Here is a 23,626-nt window from a genome sequence, read left to right as displayed (position 1 = left end):
GAAACATTGTCAGGGTTAAACAACAACATGTTATTCAATTAATGTGTTATGAAAAATATGTTTACCTGAGTGTCAGAAAACATAATATTTCACCTTCTTGAACCAGGTCAGTTTGTTAGAAAATTCTGTTTCAGCTACTCAAGTCTAATACATGTAACTATGGCTGCTTAGAATTTTTTTTCTGCTGTTTAAAAGCATTGTTTTCTTCTTATAATTCTGACATGTTAATTCTGCACATTATTACATTAATTTGCCCCCCATTTAACAGGTGTTGGCACCCACACTTGTGCTGTTGGTTAGCTGCACCATACCCCCAGTTTTGTCATTATAGAGGTACATTCACATCCCACCCATGGTAGAATCCTATTCTCCACAGAACACAGCCCAGCTCCACATGGTCAGACCAATCCATTCGGAGTCCAGCAAGAGCCTACTGCTATGCCTTGTCACCTTTACTTGGTACCTGTGCGGTGCCACTTCAAAGACTGGAGACCGGACTATGTAGATGGAATCCATATTATGCTTGTTAAAATGTAACCACAATAAGTTGTGTGAAATACATTAATCTCAATAAAAAAGAGTATAAAAAATTAAACATGTCACTGCAGCGTCTGATGGCTATCTTAACCATCAATCATTCTCCACAAATGAATCATCAGATCTCACTCTCTTCTTCAGTTGAGTCTTTCCTCTTTCTTTTCAACTTTTCAGACATTTTAAGTCTTTGGTATTCTCTATTGATGTGATAATTCATTTAGAATCTTTCTTAATCCTTTATTTATTTCCTAAGTCTTTCTGCCTTCAAGATAGTATTTGATACCCGTATAAAAGCCAAATAAGGTGAAAAAGCAAACACCAAGTATGAACAGGGTCATTAATATTGCTTTAAAAATCCCTCGTACTGCTGTCAAAAAACAATTTTCAAAAGCAGAAAACTCCTTTACCTAAGCTGTTAGGACAGTAGTAGATTCTAAAGATTCTAGTTCAGGTTTCAGTCCAGAAATGTTCTTTGTATATTCTAAAGTATTTTTACTCTCATCAGGGATGTAAGGACAACAATGTTGAGCTTTCAGCCTCTTTCAGGCTCCGCCTTTCACTGTGAACAAAATGTCTAATTCTAAGCAGTTTTGCAAACCTATGGAATTAATTGCAACTAATTCTGTATTTACAACTAATAGTGCTCCAGAAGCATTGGTTGACAATCTGTCTACTACTGTTGAAAGCTTTGTAATTTTCTCATCATTTAGAACAACTCCTACTGATGGGATAATTGCTCCAAAAATGTCTCAAACTAATTTTGTTCCATCCTTTACAATACATGGGGCCTGTGTGAAGGTGTCATTGTCAGGCATCTATACTTGTTACATGATATAGTTTAGAAAATATGAAGCACAAACAACAAATACATTCTAAATCCATCAGTATTTTAAAATAAGCATCCTGTTCACAAATGAAACCAGGAATAACAGTTCACTCTCTCTGTAAAAGTTGCCATTTACCCTTCATCAGTTTGAATGTGTGTTCACAACTGCTAATCCATACATGTCTCTGCATAATTTGACTTCTTCCTTTGTAAACACAAATGTCCTCTTTCTGTTGCCTGTCTAATTTTAATTTAACATAAACCATTTTCTGCCTAAGTTCGTCTTCTTCCTTTTCCAAACATTTAAAAAAAATGTCTACCCCGTGATTTCTACTGTGTGAAATGTTGGTTCTCCTTTGGTCTAACAACACACCGAATACCTTTTCTAATGGCCTCATTAAAAAGGTTAAATGTCATGTTCTGTCCCTTTCTTACAGTTTGTGTTAGATTGAACTGGAGTCTGACTTCGATTCTTGCACATCCTGGTTTGTCCGAGATAGGGGTGACCTTTTCCAGTACCCACGGTGCTGTGGACACTTGGAATGCCAAGGCAGATTGTGCATTCCAGAAGGAGTCCCACAGAGGAAAAACCCTGAAGGGGAAAAACCTCTTGCACACAGGAACTACAGAAGATGAAAATAAAGATCTAGGAAAATGTAGCAGGTAAACAGAGACTCTGCACCCAAGACCTCAAGGAACATGCAGAGGAAGGAAAACCAAACAGGAACTGCCAACAGGAACTGCTTACATTGGTCAACAACAGGAACTGCCAACAGGAGCAATGATCCACCACCAAGCAAGGAGTGTTTGCAATGCAAGGAAGAGAAGAAACCAGACCTTTATGTACCCTAGAACAGGACGTGGCAAGCAGGAAAAAGTAATAACACCATCTTGCATAGGGAAATGATAATGAAGTGAAACTAAGAAAGGTGCCATATTAGATTGGGACAAACAAAACCATCCTAAGCATGCTGGGAACTACAAAGGAACATGGGAAAAAGAAGTGAACAGATCATAGCCCCAAGGATCTACAGCTCGAGGAACACAGAAAGGAAGGAAAATATGGATCCAGGAACCCCAGAGAGGTAACATAGATTTGTAGCAAAGATATATTATCAACACGGGTATTCAGCTAACTGCTGTGAGTTTATTTGTCCTTGTGCAGTGTGGAAGGTATCCTCTACGCTACCGTAGGCAGCCAAAAGAGACAACGGCAGGTCTGACGTGTCAGAAAACAAACTGCAGACTCTGCCTCGGGCCAAGAATGTAACCCTGCTGAACTGCAGCCGTCCTGGGGTGTGACAGTACGACCCCCCCCCCGCCCAAAGCTTGTCAGGAAAAAGTTGGAAAAAGCACCGGTCAAGAACGGGAGCGTGAACAGAAGTGACATCCTCCTAGGATCGCTCGCTGGGAGGGTAACCTTTCCAATTAAGAAAGCCATACTTTATCTTGCACATGATATGATGGAGCCAACTGCCTTCAAGTATGAGCAGTCTTTTTCATTTTTTCCTTTGAAGCTTGTAGATTGGAATGTATCATTCACCTGATAGTATGGACCTGATGAGTCCTGCAGGAAAGGCCTGGGGATGGAAACTATAGACAGAAAAAGGGGTGGCTTTAGATGTACTGTGTACAGTATTACTATAGGAGAACTCTGCTAATGGTAAATAAGTTGACCAGTCACTTGGGTTGAATTGCAAAAGCAACGTAGATATTGTTGTAACCCTTGATTTAGGCATTTAGTTTTGTCATTACTTTGAGGATGGAATCCAGAAGATAAGGCTACTTTTATGTGTAGGGACTTGCTAAAATGTTTCCAGAACCATGAAATATACTGGGGATTTCAGTCAGATATAATGACTTGTGGGAGATCATGAAGGCAAAACATTTCCTGTATAAAGATATCGCCTAATTCTTCAGCAGTGGGTAATTTCTTAAGTTCAGTAAAGTGAGCCATTTTGGGAGAATAATCTGCAGTTACTATTATAACTCGGTTCCCTACGGAGGGAGAAAATAACTCACAAAATCTGTAGACACGGTATGCCATGGGGATGGAGGGACGGGGAAGGGTTAGAGTAACCTTAGAGGTTTTGTATGTGGAATTTTAGCCTGTGCACACACAGGACAAGAGGAGACATAGATCTCAGTATGTTCCTTAATCATGGGGCACCAGAAGGAACGGAGAATCAGTTCCATAGTACCTTGATTGCACAATGACCAGCAATAGGAGAGTCATGACACATTTGTAGGGCTTCCATTTGGATCGTCTTAGTAGGAAGGAACACTGTCTTTCTATGATAGTAGTACACCTTGTATTTCTGTAGTTGCTGATTCAATGTTTTCCACATTTCATTAGTTAGGGAGGTATACTCTGATGAAACTCTGTCAAGGACAGATCGTGCTATGCCAATAATTCTTTGGGGTTCTATGATGTGTTGTGCAGGAAGAGTGGTGCTTTCTGGATAACAACAGCATCATAAGGCATCTGCCAAGATATTTTGGGAGCCTGGTATATAGGTAATGGTAAAGTCATATTGGCTGAAGAAGAAAGTCCATCGAGCCTGGCGGCAGTTTTGACATTGAAAATTCCAGAGACACTTTACATTTCTGAGGTCAGGCTTGTTTGTGCCCATTAGAAATTGTCTCCATTCATGGCAGATGTGTTTTAAGGTCAGCAGCTCTCATTCTACTACAGAATAGTTATGTTCAGAGTCAGGCAAAACATGAGACAAATAGAAGACAGGGACTTCTAGTCCATTGTCATTTGCTTTTGGAGAACAGCTCCTAATGCTCTTTCTGAAGCTACAGTTTCTACAATAAATCTTTTTGTTGTATCAGAATGCTGTAGAATGGGTGTCTGAGTGAAGGCTTTTTTAAGGGCTTGGGAGGCTGTCTCAGCTGTCTCCGTCCATTGAAGTCCTTGCCAAAGGCTTTCTTTCTTTATGGTCTGGAAGATATTACCTGTTTTGTATAAACAAACAATAAAAGTTTGTCAGGCCCAGAAAACATTGAGTTTTTTTCATGGTAGGCGGGGATGGCCAGCCTAGAATAGCTTAAACCTTTCCTGGGTACATAGTAATACTGGTCTTGTTGATACGGTAGCCCAGATATGTAACCTCTGTTTTATCGAATTCACATTTCTCATGCGTGCCAAACAAATTGTTCTGACGTAACCTATCCAGGACTAGAGTGAAATGTGACATTTGCACTTCAAGATGAGCAGAATAGACTAGGATGTCGTCCAGATATATTACAATGATCTGGCTCAAAAGATCTGCAAACACATGATTCATAAATCTTTATAAAATAGACTGAACATTTGCCAGGCCAACGGGCATTACTCAATATTCAAAATTACCCAAAGGTGTTCTGAAAGGGTTCTTCTAATCGTAATCTTCCTTGATTCGGAGGAGATGATAAGCACCTCTTAGATCCAATTTAGTAAATATCTATGCTCCTCTAATTGACTTCAGGATGTCTTTGATGAGAGCCATGGGATACCAATCTCTTATGATGACCTTATTCAGCCCCCAAAAGTCTATACACAGTCTGCTTTGGCACAAAGAAAAGAGGAGCACTAACAGTTATAAGAATGTGCAACCAATCTGCTTCAGTGATTTGTCTAAGTGTCTCCTTTTCTGGTTGGGTAAGAGAATACATCCTTCCAAAAGGAACAACGGCTACGGGTTCAAAAGGAAAAGCAGAATCCAATTCTCTGTGTGGGGGTAATTTTGGGCTCTCAGGTTTTTGGAAAATATCCGCCTACATTTGATTATGATTTGGTACCCCCTGAATAACATTGACAGAGTAACCTCCTTCTTTGGCCACAACTGGTTTTCTTTTAGGCAACCAGTAATCCTCTGAAGTGTAGCAATTTTATTGGCAGAAATGTGATGACAAGGAGACAGTCCTGGTTTCTCAATTGATGTAGGGATTATGTTGTGTCAACCATGGTATCCCTAATATTATCATGTGATTGGGTGAGGTGATCAGATCAAAGGACAAATATTCTTGGTGTCTTCCAAAAGTGAAACATAAAGATGGTGTTGTTTCTTTCACAGGTCCTGAGATATGAGAAGTTCCATCCACCATATATACTTGTTCTGGTGTTTATTTGGGAATTTGGGGCATCTTACTTTCTTAAGTCCACTTTTCATTAAGATATATGCCACTAGCACCACAAGTTAGTAGTGCAAACACTCTTTCTTCTCTTCCATCGCGTAAACTTAACAACATAGGAAAAAGGAGAAGAGAAGATGTTGTTTCTTTTGATGAACATATAGAATAAATTGCAGACCTTTCCGTCCCCTCCTTCCTTATGCAGGATGGGATTTTGCATTTTGTGACAGTTTGGCGGGATGAGTAGGATAGGTACGGATCATGTGGCCCAAACCACCACAGTATAGGCATGGTCCCTGTTTTCATCTGTTCTCTCGTTTAATCTTGGATAACAGCCCATGGGCCATGCCTATCTGCATAGGCTCCTCTCCAGAGAACATTGGGTTTTCAGACGGGGACTTATCTAGTCAGCGATGAATTGTTTGTGTTTTTACTGTGTGGGATTGAACATGCCCTTTATGTTTCTTTAATCAACGCTCTTGGGGGCGATGTTCTACTGATAATGCAGGAGAGTGCATTTATTCATCTTTCATTTCTTCATGCAATCCTCTGTGAAAAGGAGTGACCAAAGTACGCGCTACTTATGTGGTTTCTGCAGCATGGTCTCTAAAATGTGTTATGTACTGTAAGACATCCTGGTTACCTTTCTGAAAATCACACAGTGTCCCTTCTGCAAAGGACTCTAATCGGAGTTGTTCAAACATTTGTTTGAAGACAGCAATGAAGGACATATAATTGGACAACCTGGGATCATCCGTGGCTACCAAATATTCTGCCCAAGCCAAAGAAGGACCAGATAAGGCACTAATCAAATATCCCACCTTGGTCTTATCTTGAGCAAACTGAGTTGGTCGAAAAGTAAAGAAAACCATCAGGGAATCCAGGAATTCCTTCAACTTATTTGGATCGACAGAACAATGCAGAGTGATAGCAGAAACAGTTGGAAAATCTGACCTTCTGGCAACCAGAAGTTGACATAATGCCACATTTTCAGTACATAACTGATCAATGGTGTGCATAAGTGTCTGGGCTGTTTCTACTGTCTCTTCAGAAGGATCTTTGATAACTCTCAGACCAAAACAGAGTTTTGGGCATTGCAATCTGTCACATTCTGTTCCTCTTCTACCATTTTCCTTTGATTGAACAGGCGCCTGACTCCGATTCTTGAACATCCTGGTTTGTCCAAGATAGCGGCAACAGTTTCCAGTAGCCATGGTACTGCTGACAATGGGAATGGCAAGGGAGCCTGTGCCTTCCAGAAGGAGTCCAACAGAGGAAAAGCCCTGAACGGAAAAAAAACTCTCGAGCACAAAAACGCCAGAAGATGAAAATAAAGATCCAGGAAAAAGTAGCAGGAAAACAGAGACTCTGGACCTAAGACTTCAAGGAAAATATCGAGCAAGGAAAACCAAACAAGAACTGTCAACAGGAACTGCTAACAGTGGTCACCAACAGGAACTGTCAACAGGAGTAATGATCCACCACCAAGCAAGGAGTAATTACAATGCAAGGACGAGAAAAAAACAGAGCATCATATACCCTAGAAGAGGAAGTGACAAGCAGGAAAAAGGAAAGATGCCATCTTGGATAGGGACATTATGTTGAAAAGTGGATTATTGGTAAGAGCAGGTACGTACCTATACTTAGCAATAGGCCACAAACCCCCACTAGGTCCAGTCAAGGTCTCAATAGATTAATCTTGGCTCAACTCTTAATAGCTTGGCAATGAGCAGTTAGGCTTAGCTTACGATACAGGTGTGTAAAGCATTTAGGGCCAGATGTATCAAGCCTTTTTGCATTTGCAAACGGTGCGAGTGCCCTTTTGCGACTGCAAAAGTGCCTTTCAGTATGTATGAAAGGCATTGGCAATGCAATTTTAAGGAATTGCTATAATAGCAATTCCTTAAAATTGCAAATCCGTTTAGAGAATCACAAATTGCAATTCTCTAAATAAGAAATCACAAATAAGGAATCCTTATTTGCGATTTCTTAAGCACATGTATGAAGCTTTTCCTTAATGCGAATTGGGCATTAAGGAATCGCTATTACCACCAAATACAATTTGGTGATAATCATGTGGGAATTTTAAAAATGCATTAAAAATGCATTTTTAAAATTGACATGTAACGCACACATGCCCCTTTGGCATGTGTGCACCTTACATGTCTTTAAAAAAAAAAATGGGGTGCAGCAGAGGGGGCCTTAGGCCCCCAGCATCCTGGGGTTTGCATTTCCCAAATTGCAAATTCCAGTTAGGAATTCACATTTTGGGAAATGCCAAAAATTCACAAATATGGGCCTACAGGCCCATAGGTGCGAATGGGGTCTGTATCGCAATTTGCGATTCGGTAATAGCATTTGCGATTTTTTAAGAAATCGCTATTACCGATTCGCAAATATGATACATACCATTTTGCTACTCAGAAATAGCGATTTCTTAAAAATCACTATTACCGAATTTGCAAAAGGGTTAGATGATACATCTGGTCCTTAGTATCCACAAAACAGTAAATAAGTAAAACAAAAAACATTAAAAAAACAACACCGATTTATAAAAATAGATTATATTTTCATCTTTAAAATGACATTAAAACATCAAAAATCCAATAAAGGGAACCGGTATTATGAATTTTTAAAGATTAAGGCCCTCATTACAACCCTGGCTGTTGGTGATAAGGTGGTGGTAATACCGCCAACAGGCTGGCGGTAAAAAAAATGGAATTTTGACCACGGTGGAAACCACCAACACAGACAGCCACTTTAACACACCGATTGCCAAGGCCGTAGCAACAAGCACCTTGGTTGTAACTGCCAACAGCCAGGGGGAAGACAATGTACCGCCCACTGTATTATGAGAGGCCAATCCGCCACCTTTTCCGGGGCAGTACCAACACCATCAAAAGCACAGCGGAAACAGTACACAGAAATGACTCTCCTCTCGACACTGAAGGAAGAACCATGATGCTATGGAGCCCGAGTTGCACATATTACCCATGCTGGTCTACCTCCTCCTACACCAGGAACACGAACGGCGGCGAAGATGACCACGGTGAGTACCGCACCTAGCACACAAGGGAGGAGGGAGGAAAAAGAGAGTGACACACACAGTCACCATGCAACACCCCCACCCTCAACACCACACAGACAAACAGATGCAACAACATTACATATCCACCCCGTAATCCTCAGGAATAACGCAAGGACAAAAGGATGTGAGTAAAGCCAGTGTTATAATAAAAATTTAGATAAATACATCCTTAACGCACAAAACAGTATCTACAATATATACAAAAGGAGGGACAATGCCCAGTCCAAAATGTCCGTGGCCCACAGGGCCATAACACATAGGCAAAGGCCACACTTGACTCCTGCCTCAATATGGAGAGAACACTGCTGGGGCATCAGGTCAAAGATACACAGGCACCTCAGGGGGAAGGGGAATGGGAATGGGGGCACCTCACCCGGAAGATGGTACAATGCCACTGCTCCTAGAGGGGGCTACATGCCCTCCGCGATGTCCTGCCACAGTCTCTCTAGTGGTGTGTTTACCCACTGTTTGGTCCTGGGGAGTGCAAAGCCACAGTCTCTCAAGTGGGTGGTTTGCCCACTGCTTGGTCCTGGGGAGTGCAAAGTGACAGTCTCTCAAGTGGGTGGTTTGCCCACTGCTTGGTCCTGGGGAGTGCAAAGCCACAGTCTCTCAAGTGGGTGGTTTGCCCACTGCTTGGTCCTGGGGAGTGCAAAGCCACAGTCTCAAGTGGGTGGTTTGCCCACTGCTTGGTCACGGGGCATGCAAAGCCACAGTCTCTCAAGTGGATGCCTTCTTCCACTGCTTCTGGAGGGGGCCTTGTGCCCAGTGTGCTTCATCCTGGCAAGGAGGGGGTGAGTGGATGCCTTCTTCCACTGGTTCTGTGGGGGGCTTTGTGCCCTGTGATGCAGATCCTGGATGGTGCAAGGTCACAGTCTCTCACCTGGGTGTAACATCTACAGTTGTTGCAGGGGCCAGGATGCACTACAGCCCATGTAGTCACGACTACACACTGCTCGCTGGCAGTGACGGCTGCTCAGTGGTGGTAGTTGCGGGCTGGCGGCAGTGCTGTCAGTGGTGGAGGGAGGCTCCAGCCCTTCCCCTGCAGCCGCGGACGGCTGCCCACTGGGGCTGCTGCTGCTGGCAGTGGTGCCGGTGGTGGTTCAGGTGGCGGTTCTGGCGGCGGTGCAGGTAGCGGTGCTGTCAGTGGTAGGGGGAGGCTCCAGCCCTTCCCTTTCAGCCTCGGATGGTTGCCCACTGGGGCTGCTGCTGCTGGCAGTGGTGCTGCTGGCAGTGGTGCAGGTGGTGGTGCAGGTGGCGGTGCTGGCGGCGGTGCTGCCAGTGGTGGGGGGAGGCTCCAGCCCTTCCCCTGCAGCCTCGGACAGCTGCCCACTGGGGCTGCTGCTGCTGGCAGTGGACCTGCTGGCAGTGGTGCACTTGGCGGTGCAGGCAGCGGTGCTGGCAGCGGTACTGCCAGTGGTGGTGGGGAGGCTCCAGCCCCTCCCCTGCAGCCTCGGACGGCTGAAGCGCCATGGCTGGTGGTGTTTGCCCAGATGCTGCTCCAGCCCCAGGCACCAGATCCATCCTGCCTGCGGCGTCTGTTCCTTTTACATTGGCCTTGGCAGCTCTTGTTCCCTTCCTGCCCTTGGCAGCTGGTGGTGCCTCCTTGCTTCTGCAAGCTGGTGTTCCCTTCCCGCCCTTGCTAGCTGGTGGTGCCTCCTTGCTTCTGCCAGCTGGTGGTGCCTCCATGCCCTTGCTAGCTGAAGGTGACTCCTTGCCCTTGCTGGCTGGTGTTCCCTTCCTGCCCTTGCTGCTAGCTGGCGGCCCCTTCTTGCACTTGGCAGGTGGTGCAGGCACACTGGCAGTGCTGACGGGTGCCTCCTTGGAGCCTCTCAAACATGCAGTAGCTGCAAAAACTACAGTGGCCATGGAATGGGTGGCTGAGGTGCTGGCCTGGGTTCTGCCCACTCTGGCCCGAAGTGAAGGACATGGGGGGAAGGGCAGGGAATAGGTCAAGGGTGGAGAGGAAAAGCCTTATGGGGACACTGGGGCTGGAAGAGGGTGAAGGTTTGGGAGTGGAGGAAGACGGAGTGATTGTAGGAGGTGTCTGTCTGCTGTATTTGGGTGCAGGTGCATGGGCTGGATGCTGTCGTGAGGTTGATGGCTGTAGGGTGTCTGGGTGCCTGCGTTTGTGTACTTTGGGAGGATGGGGCACAGACACAGTGGACGTGTGCATGGATGTGGGGGTGGTGACTGCCAGTGAGGGGCGTGTAGTGATAGGCGTGCTGGTGATGGAGGTAGTGGATGAGGATGTAGTGCATGCAGGTGTGAGTGGAGACGCTACTGAGAGGGAGGTGGAGGACAAGGAGGAGGGGGACACTGGAGGCAGTGGATGTTGGTGTGTCTGCATCTGGATGGTGCTTGTGTGGGTGCCTGTGGGTTGAAGGGTGGTGGTTGAGTTTGCATGAGCCACTTCTGTGTGTTGATTTGGGTGCACGCTGGTCTGAAGGTGTGCTTGGGATAGGCTGGGGTTGAGGGGAATGGGAGTGGGTAGATGAAGTTGGAGGTGGGAGGCTAGAGACAGGGACAATGGCTGCCATCAGTGAGTTGGCCAGAGCCTGGAATGATCTCTGTTGGTCCGCCACACCAGAGTGAATGCCCTCCAGGAATGCTTTTGTTTGTTGCAAATGCCCTGCTAGACCCTGGATGGCATTTAGTATGGGTGACTGCCCAACAGAGAGGGATCTCAGGAGGTCAATAGCCTCCTCACTGAGGGCAGCAGGGCTGACTGGGGCAGGGCCTGAGGTACCTGGAGCAAAGAAGATGCCCACCCTCCTGGGTGAGCGGGCACAGGAAACTCACTGAGGGGCTGCTGGGAGGGCGGTGCTGCTACCGGGGGTGGCAGCTGTACCTGTAGTTGGGGTGGCCACAGAGGTGTCCGCCACCGCCAGGGAGCTTCCATTGGAGGAGGTGTCACTGTGGAACTGTCCCCTCCTGTCTCCGCTGTGGTGCTCCCCTCCGTCCCACTGGTGCCCTCACCGTCGGTGGATTTAGGCTCCAGGCCCATGTGGGATGCAGCTTCCTCCGTCGCTGGTGCCTCTGCTCCTCTGCCAGATGATGCTAATGCACACAAGGACAGGGTGACAAAACAAAAAGGGGGGGAAGAGACAGAGGATACACTTGGTCAATGCCAGCAACAACACCACCGTTGGCGTACACAACTCACAGGGAACAGCCCTATGCACTAGGCCATGCAATACCAGTTACAATGCTAGTCACCAGGCCATGGGGTACAATGCCTACCGCCATTAGCAGCACACCTGAAACCCACAGGACCCTTCCCAGTAGTAGATGCCCACTAGCATTATTGGGGTTGAATTGCATCTGAGCCTGCCCATCATGGGACCTACCTTGCCATTTTTGTCCTGGCCTAGGGGCACCCACAAACCCACATCCCACACCCAGGTAACACCTCAACTCGCACAACTTCATGATTCTGAATCTGTACTCCCCCCCTTGTGGCAGCTGTGATGCCTTCAAGCGCCCATCCAGCACCGGATAGGCCACTGCCAGGATGCAGAACATCAGGGGGGTCAGGGTACGACGGGCACCCCTTCCTCGTTAGAAGGCCACCTCCAGCTGTGCCTCCGCCATCTTCCTTTACCAGCGGCGCAGGTCCTCCCACCATTTGCAACAGTGTGTGCTCCGCCTGTCAAAGATCCCCAGGGTCCGCACCTCCTTGGCGATGGCACACCAAATACCCTTTTTCTGATGGACGCTGACCTGAAGAAAAAGATGCATAAGAAAAGGTATTAGTCATACCATCTGGACTGTTACACTCATGGCCCACCTTATCCCTCCCATCCCCTTAAGCAGAGACATTGCCCACTGTGAGAAAGTAGCCTCTTTCTAGCATGGTTACCCCCACTTTTGGCCTGTTTGTGAGTGTGTTTCAATGTGTTTTTAAAGTGTCACTTGGATCCTGCTAGCCAGGACCCCAGTGCTCATATATAAAAACCTATATGTCAGTATGTTTTGCCTGTCTCAGTGGAATCCTGCTAGCCAGGACCCCAGTGCGCACGTTTGTGGCCTAATGTGTATGCATGTGCATTGCCTAACTCTGTCACTTAGGCTCCGCTAAGCAGAACCTCAGTGCTTATGCTCTCACTGCTTTTAAATTTGTCACTTTAGCCCAGTGACTTAATTTACCAATTTCAATTGGCATACTGGACCCCCCTTATAAGTCCCTAGTATATGGTACCTAGGTACCCAGAACATTAGTGTTCCAGGAGATCCATTTGGGCTGCAGCATTTAATTTGCCACCCAGCAAAGCTGGGAGCTCAGACAAACCCTTACACGGGATTGCCATTGCAGCCTGCGTGAAATAGTGCACACACTATTTCACAGCCATTTTCACTGCACTTAAGTAACTTATAAGTCACCTATATGTCTAACCTTCACTTGCTGAAGGTTAGGTGTAAAGTTATTAAGTGTGAGGGCACCCTTGTACTAGCAAGGGTGTCCCCACATAGTTTAGGGCCATTTCCCCAGACTTTGTGAGTGTGGGGACGCCATTACACACGTGCACTACATATAGGTCAATACCTATATGTAGCTTCACAATGGTAACTCCGAATATGGCCATGTAACATGCCTAAGATCAAGTATCTGGGAGCCAATTCCATGCATCCTGGGGGCTCCACCATGGACCCCCAGTACTGCCAAAACCAGCTCTCTGAGACTTGCATTGCCACTACAGCTGCTGCCACCTCACAGACAGGGTTCTGCCCTCCTGGGGTCTGGACAGCCCAGTCCGAGGAAGTCAGAACAAAGCATTTCCTCTAAGAGCAGGGTGTTACACCCTCTCCCTTTGGAAATAGGTGTTACAGGCTGGGGAGGGGTAGCCTCCCCCAGCCTCTGGAAATGCTTTGAAGGGCACAGATGGTGCCCTCCTTGCATAAACCAGTCTACACGGTTCAGGGACCCCTTCTCCCCTGTCCATCACCACCCCAGGGGTGGTACCCAGAGCTCCTCCAGTGTGTCCCAGACTTCAGCCATCTTGCTTTGCAAGGTCTGGGGGCACTCTGGAGGGCTCTGAGTGACCAGTGCCAGAAGGTGACATCAGAGACCCCTCCTGATACGTCCTTAGCTGATAAGGTAGCCAATCCCCCTCTCAGGGCTATTTAGGGTCTCTCCTGTGGGTTCTTTTCAGATTCTGCTTGCAATTTTCCTTCAGGAATCCTCTGCAACAACTTCAGACTCTTCTGACCTCGGATCAACCACAGCCTGCTCCAAGTAAAGCTGTAACTGCAACAAAGTGTCTACAAGATACACTTTCTTCAGCAACCTCCGCTCCAAGTCAGCAACTGCAACAGTTTCCATGGTGTGCATGCCCTGGGGATTCCCTGTCTTCATCCTGCACCAGGAGAACTGATGAAATCTCCCTGCTCCAAGCAGGCACCTTCCAAGACGACGACTGGTACCCTGGAACTCCTCTCACAACAACGAGCGTGCTCCTAAGTACACAGAGGGTAGATATCATCAACACAGACTGTCCTGAGGTCCTGCTGATGCAATTTGGAGGAGGTAAGACCTTGCCTTCCCTGAGAACGATGGTACCCCTGTGTACTGTGTCTTCTTCACCTCCTAAGGCCTCTGTGCACTCTTTGCAAAATTCCTTCATGCACAGCCTGGCCCAGGTCCCCAGCACTCCACCCTGCGACACTCAACTTGCTGAGTTGTTCTCCGGCGGCGTGGGACCTTCTTTTGTTGTGCTGCATCAACTGCGTTTTGCACCTCCTTTGCCCGTGGCTTCTGGTGGTGCTGGCTGGCATCCTGAGGGCACTCTAAAGTGCTGAGAGCCCCCTCTTCCTCCTCACACAGAGTTGAGGCTTCCAGGTCCCTCCTGGGTCCATCCAGTGCCATTTTGATGAAAAACCCATTTTGTCGTAGCCAAGGCTTGTTGGTGCCTTCCAACACAAAATCTCATCTGCAACAATATTCACGCTGTGGGACATTTTTTGCATCATGCAGGAACCCAATGGCATTTTCCTAGGGTGCATTTCTGCAGTCTTCATCTAACCAAGGACTCTTCTTTTGCACCCTCTTATGGGTTGGCAGGGGCTCCTGTCCTTCCTGGAACTGCTTTCGACTTCTGGACTTTGCCCCTTCCTTTGCAGGTCTTCATGTCCAATAATCCAGCAGTTGTTCTCTGCAGACTTGGTTGGCTGCTGCAAAATCCCCAAAACGAGGTGTAATGTGTCCTAAGGAAACTTGCAGTACTTTACTCTTGCTTTTCTGGGCTCTGGGGTGGGGTAATTTACTTACCTTTACTGTATTCCTACTCTCCCAGCCATTCTGCACACACTACACTTGTCTAGGGGGGAATTTCCACTTTCTTAATATATGGTTTGTGTTGGCCTTAGACCCATTTTCTCCCATTGCATTCTATAGCATTTCCTATTGTTTGCATTGTTCTATGACTATTTACTTTTCTAATTTTGGTGTCTAGTGTATATATTGTGAATAATACTTACCTCCAGAAGGAGTATTGTCTCTAAGATATTTTTGGTACTGTGCCACCCAAATAAATACCTTTATTTTTGGTAACACTGAGCATAGTCTTTACTTGTGTATAAGTACTGTGTAACTATAAGTGGTATTGCATGAGCTTTGCATGTCTCCTAGTTCAGCCTAAGCTGTTCTTCTATAGCTACCTCTATCAGCCTAAGCTGCTAGAACAGTATTACATTTCACTAATAAGGGATAACTAGACCTCGTATAAGGTGTAAATTCCTAAGGTACCCACTACAAACCAGGCCAGTCTCCTACACCCACCAAACATGTAGCACTCTGCCCAGGACCCCTCAGCCTCCCCCACACGAGGCGTACACACACAGCACTCCATACATTCATGGCCCACGCATCGTGCTTACAGTGTTCTCACCTGTTTGTCTGGAGGACCATAAAGTAAAGGGTCTTGGGGTAGGACCCCATCCACTAGTCTTTCCAACTCCTCCAAAGTGAAAGCAGGGGCCCTTGCCCCAGACACTCAAGCCATGGTCGGTTCCAGACACAGGTCACAGAAGCACATGCAGTGTAGGGCCTCTCCTGTTGAAGGTCAGGTAGCAAGTGAGTGAACAGATAGAAAATGGTGGTCACGTCTGCGACGGTGCGTCACGTCACTGCCAGCGTACATCACCATTGGCTCCTGGAACCCGGAGGCCCCAATGATAACCAATGATGTGTTGCCAGGCGGTCATTAACCGCCTCCCGCAAAGGCGCACAACATCAGCGGAATTACCTACTTTCCACTTGTCCCTCCTCACAGGTCAGGTGGCCGTCATTTCAGGGGGGAACAGGCCATGGCACCTAACTGTGTCGCAGCAGACATAGGCACATCAACGGACCTAGACGTTCACATACTGTTTCTATAAAAAAATGCAAGGCATATTAATCTGAGGATATCTTTGAATATGACCATCTGCTCACCGTTTTTCACCCCAGAGTTCAACCGGTGAGGATGAATAGGAGATGAAGACATACCCCCGTGTACAGACCCTTTGTGGATCGGGTGACAATGGAGGACAGGCACATTATCCTAACCTACAGACTTGATAGGGCCACAATCCATGACCTGTGTGGTAAATTGGAGCCAGACCTGATCTCAGCTATCCGCCACCCCACTGGTATCTCCCTCTTGTGCAGGTCCTGTCAGTGCTCCATTTCTTGGCAAGTGGGTCCTTCCAAGCAACAGTGGCCCTGGCAGCAGGGATGTCACAGCCTATGTTCTCAAACGTGCTGACCAGCATGTTGTCCGCCCTGATGAAACACATGCAGAGCTACATCGTATTCCCCCAGGTGGAGGATTTGGCCACAGTGAAGGCTGACTTCTATGCAGTGGGAAATATCCCCAACATCATTGGAGCTATTGATGGTACACATATTGCCTTTGTCTCCCCCGGAGAAATGAAAAGGTGTTCAGAAATCTATGGACCTTTCACTCTATGAATGTGCAGATAGTGTGCCTGGCGGACCAGTACATCTTCCATGTCAATACAAAGTATCCTGGGCCTGTGCATGATGCCTTTATTTTGAGGAATAGCAGCATTCCATATATGATGTCTCAACCCCAGAGGCACAGGGTGTGGCTAAGAGGTGAGCCCATGGTCCCCACCCACTGTCTGTTGGTATATGGGTGTGGGTTTGGCCCTAAGGGTGAGTGTCCGGCTAACAGGTATCCTCGATATTTACAGGTAACTCTGGTTACCCCAACCTCTCATGGCTACTGACCCCAGTGAGGAATGCTAGGACAAGGGCAGAGGAATGTTAGAATGAGGCACATGGGTGAACAAGGAGGATCATTGAGCGCACCTTTGGCCTTCTGAAGGCCAGATTCCGGTGCCTCCATCTGACAGGTGGATCCCTTTGCTACTCACCCAGGAAGATCTGCCAGATCAAGGTTGCATGTTGCATGTTGCACAACCTGGTCTTGAGACGCCAGGTGCCTTTTCTGCAGGAGGATGAGGCTGGAGATGGCCGTGTGGCAGTGGTGGAGCCTGTGGACCGTGACGAAGAGGAGGCAGAGGAAAAGGGATGTGGACAACAGAACAACTATAATTCAACAGTACTTCCAGTGACACACAGGTATGACACTGTAACTTCAACTTCCATTGCAGTTTTGTGTTGGGCATTGTACATGGCAGCCTGATTATCCCACTTCTATGGCCACTTACTGTACCCTTTGGCATCTCAATTTTAACATATCTGTGCCCCACTCTGGCTCCTGGTGTGTTTACTGCTGCCCACTACAGGTCATACCTATGTATATATAACTGTACATTTGAATTGCAATGTTTACAGCTTGTTAAACTAATATATATTTCAATCAATTGACAGACTCCATATTTGTATTGGTTCCAAGGGTGTTTATTTATGTGATAATAGGTGTAGGGGGTATTGCAATGAGCTGGGTTGATGATGGAGGAATGTCTAGGATAGAGTCCAGTCTATTGGTATCACAGGTGCATTGTCTAAGGAGGCATAGGGAGTGGGGCAATGGCAGTTCAAGGTGGACAGGGTGACAGAGTGGGACACAAGAGTGACATTCAGGTGAGTCTAATTTCCTGTAGGGGGTCTTGCCAATGTTCTCTGGCTTTTGCCTGGATCGCAGGGACCTTTTGCGTGGTGGTTCTCCTTCTGCAGGGGGAGGGGTGCTGGTGGCCTATTGTTCCTGTGGCGGGGCCTCCTGTCCACTAGCGTCAGCGGAGGTTGAGGGCTGTTCATTGGTGTAGCTAGTGTCAGGGGCTCAGTGGTGTGCCACTGCCTCCCTCATGGTGTTGGCCGTGTCTGCCAGCACCCCTGCGATGGTGACCAGGGTGGTGTGGATGTCCCTCAGGTCCTCCCTGATCCCCAGGTACTGGCCCTCGTGCAGCCCCTGGGTCTCCTGCAACTTGGCCGGTATCTGGCCCATCATCACCTGGGAATGGTGGTCTGCTCCCAGGATGTTGGTGAGTGCCTCGTGGAGAGTGGGTTCCCTGGGCCTGTCCTTCCCCTGTCGTACAGCAGTCCTCCCAGCTTCTCTGCTGTCCTGTGCCTCTGTCCCCTGAACCGTGTGCCCACTGCCACTGACCCCAGGTCCCAGATCATCCTGTGTTTATGGGGTTGCCTGGGGTCCCTGTAGTGGTGGACACACTGCTGATTGATGTGTCCTGGGGACAGAGGGATGGGCCCGCTGGGTGGGTGCTGTGCTGGTGTTTCCTGAGGGGGGAGGCTCTGTGGTGGTATGGGACTGTGCCTGGGTCACCGACTGTCCAGAGGTCCCTGATGGGCCAGGTTAGTCATCCTGATCCAGGCGTGCAAAGATGCTGTCGTCACTGTGGGTCTCTTGGGGGGACTGGATGTTGCTGGCACCTCCTCTCCTGTGACATTGTGTGGGGGTCCTGTGGGGATGTAAATGCAGTGTTATTGTTACTGCGTGAGGCATCTTGTGCATGAGTATGTTCCCCCTATGGTTGTTATTACCAAGGCAGCTTTGGCTTGTGTGAATTGTGATTTGGTTGGCTAAGTGATTGTCACTAGTGTGCATGCTGTGGTGATGGGTGTCCATGCAGGGCTGTGAGTGGTGTCCATGCATTGGGGGTGCATGCAGTGCTAATTACCAGGATGGGTGGGTTGTGATGGTGGGGTGTATGTGAGGTGGTAGGGTGATGGGGGTGAGGGTAGGGGTATGTGATGGCATGCAGGTAGGGGGTGATAGTAGTGAAGATTTCACTTACCAGAGTCCAGTCCTCCTGCTACTCCTGTCAGGCCCTCAGGATGCATGATCGCCAAGACTTGCTCCTCCCATGTTGTTAGTTGTGGGGGAGGAGGTGGGGGTCCACCGCCAGTCCTCTGTACAGCTATCTGGTGTCTTTCAACCACGGAATGCACCTTCCCCTGTAGGTCATTCCACCTCTTCCTGATGTCATCCCTTGTTCTGGGGTGCTGTTCCATGGCATTGACCCTGTGCACGACTCTCGCCATAGCTCCATCTTCTTTGCAATGTATGTCTGCTGCACCTGTGATCCGAATAACTGTGGCTCTACCCAGATGATTTCTTCCACCATGACCCTTAACTCCTCCTCAGAGAACCTGGGGTGTCTTCGTGGTGTCATGGGTGTAGTTTGAGTGGTGTGTGTGAGTGTGTGTGGGGTGATGTGTTGGGGTGTGTGATGTGAGGTACATGGATGGTGTATGGGTGATGGTGTTCTGTGGCTCTGGTTCTGTGGGTGCTCCTGGCATCTCTCTCTCTCTCTCTCAGTTGTAAATTGTTTGTAGTGGTAAAGGGTTGTGGGTAGTGTGGGTGTGTGTTTTATAGTGGTGTGGGTGTGTGTACGTGTGTCAGGTGTGTGTAGTTTGAATTGTCCAAAGTGGTATTGTTTTGTTAGTCTGTGTGTATTTTGAGCGCAGCAGTATGTACCGCTAATGGTTTACCGCGGTTGAATGTCTGCCGCGGTGATTCGTGGGTCATAATGCTGTGGGTGTATTTCTGTCGGTGTAACGGAGTGGGTATTGGTACTGCCAGTTTATCACTGACCTTTGGTGTGGTGGACTTGTGTGTGTGTGTCTGTATAGTGGCTGGTTTCTATGTGTTGGTCATAATACGCTTGGCGTTATACCGATGCTTTAGTGGAATATTGGTGGCAGTCAGCATGGCGGTAAGCGGCACTTACTGCCAATGTCATATTGAGGGCCTAAAGGTTTTCTATTGCATAGAAGTCAAAAGCCAAAATCTGGACATCTGGTCACACTTGACCGGGGCAAAGTCAAAAAATGAGGCCACCGTGATGGAGCCCTGCTCAGCTATACTGAGTGGGATGCCTCGGTTACAGTTTTATCTTCACACTTAGTCATTTTCTTGAAGACTTTTCCTCAACCAAAATGAAGTCACAAGTTGAGGCTGACTTGCTGGAGCTCTGTTTGGTTACGCTGCAAGGAGGCCTTGATCAAGTTTCCTACTTTCAGTCTTAGAAACTTTTTTGGGATGGAAATCTTCATCTGGCACCAAATCGAAAATTGAAGCAGACCTTGATGGAGCCCTTCTCGGATACACTGCGTGGAAAGCCTCGGTCATACTTTTAACTTCGTACTTAAAACTTTTCTAGAGCTTTTCTTCCCCGACTTCGGACAACCCTCCTCAGCAAGCCAGTTTCAATGCAACATTGTCAGATTACCTTTGCAGGAACCCCTGGTGAAATCCTGGAAGTCTGGGGCAACAGAGCTTTTCAGTGGGACGGAGCCGCAAGTCAGGCCGCATCGCAGTCAACGTTGGCCGGCTTGACTCACATTGTCGGGTCAGTCCACTTATGGAGTTTTTTTCCAAAGTTGCTCCAAACTTTTCCAAGCTTCTGGATCTTCTTCCAGAAGTACTTTTAAGGTCCCTTAGGTGTCCACAACTCATGCTAAGGTTCCAGAAGCTCTGAGTTGCTCCTTGGGGTTAGGACTGCAACTCCCAGAAAGCACCAGTTCCAAATCCTAAAATGACCACTGACCACTGCTCAGCTCAGCTTTTTCTGCAGGTCTTGGTGCAGGGGACTCTGGTCAGCTCTGTTCTACCTGTAGGCTACAGGGAGTCCCTTCTTGGAGTAGTAGAAGTCAGGCAAAGTCCTTTTCTTGGTGAAGCCTAAAGTGTACGGGTGGGGCAGTCCTTCTGAATGCAGTGTCCAGGTGCAGGCCAGGGGTCCAGCAGGGCAGTCCTTCTTCTACTTTTGTTGTTTCAGTAGGGATCTGAAGTGTGCAGCAGCTCTGCCATATTTATCTTTGCTTCTGGGCTGAAAAGCAAGGGGTGCTCCTGTCCAATCATGTGCAGGCCACTCTTGAGTGACCCCTTTGTGGGAATTGTGGCAAAAATCTATCCCATTGAGGAACATTTCTCCAAAATCGAAAATGACAAAAATAAATACTTAGAGTTTAGATCTTGCTGAGCCCACTCACTGGTGTGGCTAAGTTTCTCCTAACACACCCCTTTTCAGCCATCTCCTAATTTAATCACGGGGCACCTGGATGTCTGGGGCTGCAGGAAATGGGGGAGATCGAGTTGCTGTCCCAAATTTACTTGTCCCTCCCTCTTTTGAAGTCCAGTTTGGCTGCTCTCCCCCATCCTGTTCTACTATCTTCTGTGGCAGATCTCCTCCCACCAGATTCTACATTTGTTTCAGCACAGGCCAATTCACACTGTGTCAAGGCAGCCTGCCTCAGGCTGCCAGAGGCTGACCAAGCAGAGAAGGGCACTACGGGGCTGAAGTTGGCAACTTTTAGCAAGAGTTCTAAAACTCTTTCCTTGCTCAAGTTATATTAAATTCAACAGTGGCAAGTTGTTGGATGTATAATTGTTAATTGGATACCAAACTTGCCATAATTAGCTCCTTCCTATGGAAAATAAGACTTTATTATTTTAAAAGTAAGTCTCTCCATGTTAGCCTATGGAGCTGATTCACTACAATGGGGAGAAACACATGTGGATATTTTTCCTTCACCAGGGTGTATTCAACATCTTTCATAAAGTCATCGCTTATAGTTTGACTGTACCCAACTCTGGGGATATTAGGGCATACCTCAAGAGTGACATAAATAAGATAGCTTAGGACTTTGGAAGTACTTTTAATTCCAAAGTCAAATTTGGGGTTAACTTTAACTTAAAGTGTCCAGCAAGGCAGGCCTGCTTTTAAAATTACACTGGGCACCGCAGCAGTCCACCTATGGGTGTACTTTCTACACTGGAGCCCCTAAACTTACATGCCCTACCATATAGTAGGGGCTTATAGGAAGGTTGGTACAGCCAGTTATAATTAACCTAATTTGCAAATACCATTTTAATCAGAGAACAGGCCCTGGGACTGTTTAGCAGAGCCCAGGGTACCATCAGAGTCAGGAAAAGCAATCAATTGATCATAATACTTGTAAAGCATGACTAGTAACCCGCTAGGGTCTCAAAGTGCTGGGTGGGCAGTAAGTTAGAGGTCTTCCATGAACATAGGGGATCAGATGAAGAACTCAGTTTTGAGGTCCTTTCTGAATTGCGAGAGTGTGAGATCTTCTATGGTGGATGGGAAGGGAGTTCCAGGTCTTGGCGGTGTGGTGGGAGAAGGATCTTCCTTCGGCTGTTTCTTTCCGGACGCATGGGACAGTCGGCGGAGCAGAGCTGTCTGGTGGGCGTGTAGAAGTGGAGTCTTTGGTTGAGGTATTCTGGTCTGGTGTTGTGGAGGGCATTATAGGCATGCATGAGAAGCTTGAAAGTTAATCTCTAGTCTATTGGGAGCCAATGTAGGTCTTTCAGTAGAGCGGAGGTGTGGCTATGTTTGGGGGTGTTCATGATGAGATGGGCGGAGGCGTTCTGGATGCGTTGCAGTTTTTTCGGTACCTTGGTGGTGGTTCTGGCATAGAGTGCGTTGCCGTAGTCTAGGCAGCTGTTGACAAGGGCCTGGGTGACTGTTCTTTTGGATTCGGTTGGGACCCATTTGAAGATCTTCCGGAGCATGCGCATGGTGTTGAAGCAGGCGGAGGTGACTGCGCTGACTTGCCAGTTCCTCAAGAGTGCTGAGCCCAGGATAAACCCGCGGTTGCAGGTGTGGTCGGTGGGGGCTGGAGCGCTTCCGAGGGCAGTGGGTCACCAGGAGATGTCTCAGGCTGAGGACTTGTTGCAGATGACGAGGTCTTCTGTTTTTTCGGTATTAGGCTGGAGACTGCTCTCCTTCATCCAGTCGGCGACTGCCCTCATTCCGTTGTGTAAGTTGGTTTTGGCTGTGTGTGGGTCATTGGTGAGGGAGATGATTAGCTGAGTGTCATCGGCGTATGAGACGATGTTGAGCGTGTTGTGTATGGCGATGGTGGCTAGGGGGGCCATGTAGAGGTTGAAGAGAGTGGAGCTCTGAGAGGAGCCTTGCGGGATGCCGCAGATGATCTTGGTGGCCTATGAGTAGAAGGGGGGGAGTCAGACTCTTTGGATCCTGTCGGAGAGGAAGGAGGTGATCCATTCTAGTGCTTTGTCTTGGATGCTGGCATCATGGAAACGAGTGTGTAGTGTGCGTTGGGAGATTGTGTCGAAGGCGGCGGACAGGTCGAGGAGGGTGAGAGCCGCAAACTCATCCCTGTCTAGGAGGATGCAGATGTCGTCTGTGGTGGGGAAGAGGGCTTTAGAAGCCTGCCTGTGAGGGGTCCAGGATGTTGTTCAAGTTCGATGTGTCTGGTGAGTTGTCTGTTGACAGCCTTTTCGATGACCTTAGCTGGGAAGCAGAGCAAAGAGAGGGGCCCGGAAGTTCTTGAGGTTGTCTGAATATACAGTGGGTTTCTTCAGTAAGGGCTTGATTTCGGCGTGTTTCCAGATTTCTGGGAAGATGGCGGTTTTGAAGGAGCGGTTGATGATGTGCCAGAGTTTGGGTGCAATGGTGCTGCTTGCTTTGTTGAAGATTTGGTAGGGGCAGGGATCGGAGGGCGAGCCGGAGTGAATGGAGTTTGTGATGTTGAGGGTTTCTTCGCCGGAGATGTTGGCCTAACAGAGTAGGTGGTTGGGGGTTTGGAGGAGCTTCGGTGGTGAATATGCCGGTGGTGGATTTGGGAAGGTCCTGAGTTGGGAAACTGT

This window comes from Pleurodeles waltl, chromosome 10 (assembly GCF_031143425.1).
Source record: "Pleurodeles waltl isolate 20211129_DDA chromosome 10, aPleWal1.hap1.20221129, whole genome shotgun sequence".
Classification (NCBI taxonomy): domain Eukaryota; kingdom Metazoa; phylum Chordata; class Amphibia; order Caudata; family Salamandridae; genus Pleurodeles; species Pleurodeles waltl.
The sequence above is the reverse complement of the archived record's forward strand: the minus strand, read 5'-3'. Positions refer to the sequence as shown.